The following is an 8,879-nucleotide window of genomic DNA, read 5'->3' as shown; positions in this document are numbered from 1 at the left end:
GATACAGTTGACATGGCCACGCGAAGCGGTGACCGGTTTAGCATGAAACACTTTCCCTGTCGGCTTGCCACGGCCAACAGCTTTAGCAGATTGATTGGGGTTGGTCTGGGGACACTCACGCATATAGTGACCAGATTCCCCACACTTGAAACAAGTCACGGAACTGGTACGTGGAGGAGCATTGTTAGTTGGACCCCCATAGGGCTTGGCTGGAGCAGACTGTTGAACGGGGCGAGGCGCCTGGAAGGATGGCCTCGATGTAAACCTGGGTGGCAGGGCGGTGTTGGGTACCCACACGCGGCGCTTCTGAGGACCAGCACCGGATGAGGAACCCATGTCACGTCCATGCTTGCGTGTTGCGTCATAGTCAGTCTGACCAGTTTCAGCACTGATGGCTTTGTTGACAAGTTTCGAGAAAGATGTACACTCATGCAGACGGAGGTCGCGGCGAAGCTCAGGACTAAGGCCCTTACGGAACCTTGCTTGCTTCTTGGCATCGGTAGACACTTCCTCGGTTGCATATCGTGCGAGATTACCAAACTCCCTGCTGTAAGCATCCACAGAAAGTCGGCCTTGGGTGAAACTGCAAAATTCTTCACGTTTACGGTCCATGAGACCCTCCGGAATGTGATGTTCACGGAAAGCCTCGCTGAATTCAGCCCAAGTAGTGGCATGGCCCGCTGGGCGCATAGCTCCATAATTCTCCCACCATAGACTGGCGGGGCCTTCAAGATGATATGCAGCAAAGGTGACCTTGTCAGCCTCCGCTACCAGCGCGGAACGCAGTTTGTGAGAGATACTGCGAAGCCAGTCATCAGCGTCGAGAGGCTCGATGGAGTGGTGGAACGTGGGTGGATGCAATTTGATAAAATCACTGAGTGACACCACGTTAGCCCTCTGATGGTGTGTTGTATTCTGTTCAATACGCTCCAACAAACGGTTTGTCTCTCGCTTGTTTCTCTCAGCTTCCATCATGACCTCGGCTAGTGAAGGAGGATGAGGCAGATTTGCATCCCTAGCTTCACTGCCTTCGGCCTGCTCTTGAGAAGCAGGGTTAGCACGCGTGTTGACCATCCTAGGAAATCAAGACAATGTTTTAGTCAGGATGGTAAAATTCCGACATAGGATTTATAATGTAAGAAATAACTCGGAATGCAAGATGATCATCCGTATGACATGGTAGATACAGAAACTGCTTCTTTATTCCATCGTCATACACACCATACAGGGTTTAGTACAAGACCAAACAAAGTACTATTACGGTGAAAAGAGGATTACATCTCATCGGAGGCATTCCAAGCTCCTATACATTATTTTTCTACACCTCCGGAAGGAGTACAAACTAGGTCATATCCCACGAGTCACGCGGAACGATAGACGACACAGCTAGTGCAAACTAGTGATACTACCACTAACTCAGACCGATCCGTAGTAGTCCTCGTAGAAGTCACCTCCATAGCCTGGGAGCTCAACATGATCATCTGGAAACAGACGGTCTCGCGGAGCTTGTGGACCATAGGGGCTAGGATGAGGCCTTGGACCAACAAACGGTGGCCTGCGGGGACCGCGAGGTGGGGTGATGCCTCCTACATCACGCCAAACCATCACGTCTGGCAGAGCAGATCTCACAGGATAGAGATCGCGCATATCTGAATATCCAGCTTGCACCGCCGGTGCGAACCGAGTCAAAGTGGCCCAGTGGTCAGCACGGGTGTTGAAGAGCTCTAGCCTTAAGGCCCGATTTTCACGGTCCTTATCCTCGAGCATCTCAGCAGTGGTGCGAGTCCGTGAATCCTCCTGAGTGGAGTCAGCATAGATAGCCTGGAGATACCCTTGTGCTCCCGGAAGTGATCCTGGCATATACCGGAAATCAGAGTCCTGAAATAACCCAGATCTGACTCGCATAATGGTCATCATAGAGTAGGCGGCGTCCTGCACAGCCATCTCAATAGTAACCCCGAGTCCATAGGAGCAGTGAAGAGGCTCGGTGGATCCAGGATAAGATGGAAATATCCTGACAGTGCAGAGATACTGGCTTTGATTGAAGTCCCGGAATTGCTCTTCGACCGTGTACTCGGGATACCAGCGGTATCCAGCCTCAGTCATTACCCTGACCAACTTAGCAGTATGGCCGGGTACATCTAGGCATCGAGTCAGGCGAACCACTTGATTGAGGTCGCGAGTGGCCATCTGAAAGCATATTTATAATGCAAAGGCGTTAGAATTTCTAGCAAAATTTCGGCAGCATAACAGCTGTAAATGCTCAAAAAGGATATTGAGACATTTGACAAAGGATTTCATACACACTCAACATCATCATATCAAAGTTCTGAACCATTCTGACTACATAATGTGGTAGTAGAACTGAACTAGGCTGGTAACCATCAAACTTATAAGGTACTACTGATTAGTAACACGTGATCCTGATAGAGAGAATAGGTCCTAATTCCTTATCCCCCGGTAGAAGAATGGACCGACTCAGATCAGAATATCATAAGGTATAAGGAGTAAAAAGAGCCTTACGTTCCATCCCACAAACAATTCCCCTACATATAACTAAAGAATTTCTAGACTCAACATCGACCAGTTTGGCTTGGAGAACCTACAGGCAGTCCGGCTCTGATGCCAACGCTGTCAGGACCCCGACTCGATGTCACATCGATCTAGCTGGTAACACCTCATATCACTTTGCGGCCTCACGCACGGTATTCCCACGGGTGTCGTCTTACCTTTTCCCGGGACCGTTTGCGCCTTTTGGCTCACGTATATGATAGTGTCGCTAGCATCCATATGATAAAGAGCCCGGGCTGACATGATTAGTCGTAAACCCAAAGTGGCACAGACTTACAGGGACAGGCATCCATGACCCAGCTTCGAACGTGTCGGTCATCAGCAAGTGGGTCCGGGCTGTAGCACTGGGCTAGCAGGACTCCGGTAAACCGGGCTGTAGCGGGCTAACAGGACTCCGGTACTCAAAGCGTGACATTTCCCCGAAGGGACAGACACAGGAACGAAGAAGGACACATGCCGGCCAGCCTAAGTGTTCCAGAGCAGTAGCAAGCTACCATGGCTCAGCGGTAACACTAGGAGACATTTCCCGGTAAGAGAGGCTACTAAAGATAAACAACTAGATAGTCAGATCCCACACATACCAAGCATTTCAATCATACACACAAGATGCTCGATATGTGCAAATACAACGAAGCATCACAACATGACTCTATGACACAAGTACTTTATTTAAGGCTCAGTGAGCCATACATAACATACACAAAGGTATGGGTCTCACGACCCCACATACAAGTCATACAGTCATACAAACCAGCAGCGGAAGTAGCTTGTCTGAGTACAGACAACTAGTAAAATGAAAGAGGCTTGGAAAGCCTAACTATACTACATGGTCCTTCACAAGCTCAGGGTCACCACCTGGGTCTTTAGCCTACTCGTTGATGTCAACGTCTACATAGAACCCATCAGAAGGGGTTGCAGCGTCTTCTGTAAAAATGTAGATTATAGCAACATGAGTACAAAGGTACTCAGCAAGACTTACATCAGATCCTACATACATGCATAGTATCAAGAAGGGTTGGTGGAGTTATTGCAGCAAGCCAGCTTTGACTCTTGGCTAGGCTATCCTACGATACTCCAACTTGAAATGGTTTTGCGCACACGAGTCCACTACTCACCACTTCAATACACTACCGAGGATCCACCTCCGTCTTCCCACGGAAGAGCCATCCTCGGCACTCACACTTATCTTGAGGCTTTTAACAGTTCCCATTTACTTGTCTATGAACTGTATAGGCAACCAAGTAGTCCTTTACCGCGGACGCGGCTATTCGAATAGATTATGATAACCCTGCAGGGGTGTACTTCTTCATACATGTTTCCACCACTTAGCGTCTGCACACGACATGTGCTCGGCAGACTTCAAGCGAAAGCCGACGTGGGTGTAGACCACGACCTACCTAAACACTTAAGCCTCTAGTCCAGGTTTATCGCCTATTCAGGTTCCATCCGCAGGGAGTCCGGCCGAGGTTTCCCATACGGCCCCGAACGATGTGAACAGGGTTCCCGAGATACCTAACGGGTATTCGGTACACCCGGCCACGTACCTACCGCATCACAGCCCACCCCTACGGTCAGCGCTGTCCACGGCCTCCAGTAGGCTACAAACACCAGAAACTACTTGCAACTCCTGGACAGAGAGCTAGGGTGAATAAGAAGTCGAGCGGGGTCATATTTCAGGGCCCAATGCATGGTAGTAGCTGTATCTTAAATCACGCATACAGATCTCAGTGCTTAAGGTCGGCTTCAATGAAACAACCCACCATGTACTCCTACATGGCCTCCCATCGATACCTTTACCAAATCGTGTTCACCACACCACTCTCATTACCGACATAATCATTTCACTCTAGCCCATCACCCAGATGAACCAGACCTGACACGACTCTAAGCATAGCAGGCATAGCAAGGTAGGAACAACACATACATATGGCTCAATCAACTCCTACACATGCTAGTGAGTTTCATCTAGTTACTATGGCAATGACAGGTCATGCAGAGGAAATGGGTTCAACTACCGTAGCACACAGTAGTTTGAATCGCGTTGTCTTAATGCAGTAAAAGAGAGCAGGAGCGAGAACATGGGATTGTATCGATATGATCAAATGGTTGGTTGCTTGCCTGATGGTTCGATGCACTGATACGGTTCTTCGCTAGGGTAATCAGGGTACTCTTCGGGGACAGAACCTGCCGCAGAGAGCACCGATACACAAACATTACCAAACAGTATGCAACAATATGATGCATGCATGAGACATGGCAAAATGAGTGTATTGGGCTAATGCAACAAAAACCAGGGGTGTTTGAACAAATTTGAATCAAGGATTCAAATTTCAAATTCAAATATGGCCTTTTAAAGTGCCTTTTCTTGTTCTGCTTAAAACATCAATTTAACTTGTTTGATCATGCATGAAAATAGTACAGATGGATAGATTGGATTTTTCTGATCATTTTTCATATATAATTTGTCCAATTTGGAGTTACAGAATAAAAGTTATGAATTTTTGAAGTTTAAATAATATTCTGGAATTTCCTGATTTAATTTAATTCCAGAAATATAATTATTGCGTCAGCATGACGTCAGCATGACGTCAGTGGTCAACTGTGGCTGGCTGAGGTCAAACCTGACGTGTGGGGCCCACACGTCAGTGACAGGGGGGGTTAAACAGGATTAAATTAATCCTAATTAGGGGTTAGTGGCGCTGGGGCCCACTGTCAGTGTCAGGGGGGGTTGACTAACAGTAGTTAGCGCTAACCTAACCACCTGGCCGACAGGGCCCACGCGTCAGTGACCCTGGGGGGTCAAACCCCAGGTCGGACAAGTCAAACCCCACCGGCGACATGACGCCGGCGAGGCACGAGACGGCGGCGAAAGTGCTTTTTGCCATTCCGGCAACCAAATGGACGGCGGAAGGCATCTACGTGTTGCTGAGGTTGAGCCGCGGCTATTGGTGGTGGTGGTTGGGCTCGGGGTGGCCGGAGTTGACGGCGGCGAGCTCGGCTGCGGCGGCCGGAGTTCGGGTGCGGTCGGGATCAGTGTTGCAGGGGGTTTGGGGAGGCGTTGGTGCGTGCTGCGTGCTCCTGGTGAGGTGGGGAGCACGATGGTGTGCTTGGTTGGGCGCTACGGCGACCGTGGCCACGACGGCGACATCGCCGGCGGCGTGGAGCTCTCGGCCGAGGTGGGGCTAGGGCCTAGAGGTCGAAAGAGACCAGGGAAGAAGGGGGAAACGATCCGGGGGCTCACCGCGGAGCTGCAGGGATGGTTAGCGGGCTCGGGGACGCGCTGGTGACGGTGAATTCGACGGCGACGACGGTCGGAGCCCGAAGAGGGGAACGGCGACGTGGCGGCGATGCAGGGCTTCCGGGGACCCGTGGAGCGGTGGGGAGGAAGAGGGAGTCGAGGCGGAGCTTCTGAGCTAGTCGGGGGAGCGAGGGGTGGCCGGAGACGATGGCTATGGCGAACGGCGGCGACGGTGGTGTTCGGCCGTGAGAGAGAGAGAGCGAGGGAGAGGAGAGGAGAGCCGGGGGAGAGTGAGAGAGAGCAGGGAGGAGGCGTGGCGTCGTCCAGGGCGTCGAGCGAGGAGGGGAGGGCAGGCAAGCAGGCGAGCAGGTGGCGTGGCGCGGTGGCGCGCGCGCGCGCCGGCCACACTCCCCTCCCTCTGTCGGGACGAAGACGACAGAGGAGGGAGGTGGGCTGGGCCGGCTGCTGGCTGGGCCAGCCAGCTGGCTGGGCCGCACAGGGAGGAGCCCAGGTAAGCTTCTCCCTTTATATATTTTTCTGTTTTCTGTTTTTCTAATACTTCTGCAACTTTGTTGAATTAAATAAAATACCTAGGCTAGTTCAAAAATCACCAAACTATTCCTGGCCCATAGTTGGATTATTTCCAACATGAAACATTTTAGTTTGGAGGTATTTGAGCATTTAAATATTTTATATAATTTTAAATGCCCAAATTCAAATATTTATGAATTAATTCAAAATCCCTAAGATGGCCTAGGAAAATGTGCACCACTTTTGGCAGAGGTTCTGAACCAAGACAAATATGATGGGCATTTTAGAAGGGCATTTCAGGTTCATTGAAAATTATTTTAGTAAACCCTAGTTGGTTTCAGAGGGGACTGGGGGTTCTGTCATCCCCATTTCAAGTTTCTGATGAAAGAGTAAACATGATGCAACACTCTAATGCATGACTAGCTAGGTTGTGACAATCCTCTCCTCGTATCCCTGAGAGAGAGCGACCACCGGGTTGTCTGTGGAACTTGGAAGGGTGTGTTTTATTAAGTATCCGGTTCTAGTTGTCATAAGGTCAAGGTACAACTCCAAGTCGTCCTGTTACCGAAGATCATGGCTATTCGAATAGATTAACTTCCCTGCAGGGGTGCACCACATTCCCCAACACGCTCGATCCCATTTGGCCGGACACACTTTCCTGGGTCATGCCCGGCCTCGGAAGATCAACACGTCGCAGCCCCACCTAGGCACAACAGAGAGGTCAGCACGCCGGTCTAAATCCTATGCGCGCAGGGGTCTGGGCCCATCGCCCATTGCACACCTGCACGTTGCGTACGCGGCCGGTGAGCAGACCTAGCAACCTCCATTACAAAGGAAGTTGCGTTAACGCAGTCCAACACGGCGCGCGCCACTCAGTCGCTGACGTCAAGAAGGCTTCGGCTGATACCACGACGCCGGGATACCCATAACTACTCCCGCGTAGATGGTTAGTGCGTATAGGCCAATAGCCAGACTCAGATCAAATACCAAGATCTCGTTAAGCGTGTTAAGTATCCGCGAACGTCGAACAGGGCCAGGCCCACCAGTCTCCTAGGTGGTCTCAACCTGCCCTGCCGCTCCGCCACAAAGTAACAGTCGGGGGCCGTCGGGAACCCAGGCCCACCTCTATCGGGATGGAGCCACCTGTCCTTTCAGCCCCCTCGTCAGAATCACTTGCGGGTACTCAATGAGCTGACACGACTTTAGTCACCATCTGTATAGTATGTATGTATGTATAGTATATACCCGTGATCACCTCCCAAGTGATCACGGCCCGATAGTATAGCAAGGCAGACTGACAAGAATGTAGGGCCAATGATGATAAACTAGCATCCTATACTAAGCATTTAGGATTGCAGGTAAGGTATCAACAGGTGTAGCAACCATGTCAGGCTATGCATCAGAATAGGATTAACGGAAAGCAGTAACATGCTACACTACTCTAATGCAAGCAGTATAGAGAAGAGTAGGCGATATCTGGTGATCAAAGGGGGGGCTTGCCTGGTTGCTCAGACAAGGAGGGGTCGTCAACTCCGTAGTCAAACTGGGGCGTCAGCATCGTCACGGGGGTCTACCGGAGAGAAGAGGGGGGAGAAACAGTAAATACATAGCAAGCAAGTGCATAACAGGATAACAGGCAGAGCTAGACGTGTTCTAACGCGGTAGGAGGTGATACCGGTGAAGGGGGGAAGCATCCGGGAAGTATTCCCGAGGTTCCGTGTTTTCGGGCAGAGGAGCCGGAGGGGGAAAGTTGCGGGTTCGATAGGTTAAGGGGGTGTGGCGGACGAACGGACTGCGTATCCGGAATCGTCCCGTCGTTCTGAGCAACTTTCATGTTGAAATTATTTTAATCCGAGTTACGGATTAAAAGATATGATTTTTTTAAAGATTTTATTAATTTCTGGAATTTGATCAATTAATTATTTAATTCGAAAAATGGAATTATGACGTCAGCATTATGCCATGCTGACGTCAGCAGTCAACAGGGTTGACTAAGTCAAACTGACATGTGGGTCCAGTGGGACCCACCTGTCATACTCTGATTTAGGTTAACTAAGATTTAGCTAAACTAATTACCATTTAATTAAACTAACTAGTCAATTAGATTAATTAAACAAGATTAGTTAACTTAATTAATTGATTAACTAATTAAGTAATTATTTACTTAATTTTATTTATTTATTTTCTTCTTATTTTTTTTTATAAAAAAAACGTTCTAGGCAGGGCCCATGTGTCATAGGCCCAGGGGGTCCATGCGGGTTAGCGGGCGCGCGGGCGTGCGGGTGCGGACGATGGGGCGCTGGAGGTGCCCGACCCGCACGAGGGCCAGCGGGCACGGAGGGGCGCCGGGCGCCGGCGATGGCACCGGCGAGGCCACGGCGGGGCAGCACCAGGCTGGGCGGCGCAGGCTGGAGGGGGGGTGGCGCGACCGAGCCGGTGCGGGGCAGCACGGCTTCCGCAGCGGAGCAGCAGCAGCAGGGCTGCACGGCGGAGGGAGAGCGGCGGCAGGGGGCGGCCAAGGCGAATCCGGCGGGGCGCG

Source organism: Triticum dicoccoides, chromosome 3B (assembly GCF_002162155.2).
Source record: "Triticum dicoccoides isolate Atlit2015 ecotype Zavitan chromosome 3B, WEW_v2.0, whole genome shotgun sequence".
Lineage (NCBI taxonomy): Eukaryota > Viridiplantae > Streptophyta > Magnoliopsida > Poales > Poaceae > Triticum > Triticum dicoccoides.
The sequence above is the reverse complement of the archived record's forward strand: the minus strand, read 5'-3'. Positions refer to the sequence as shown.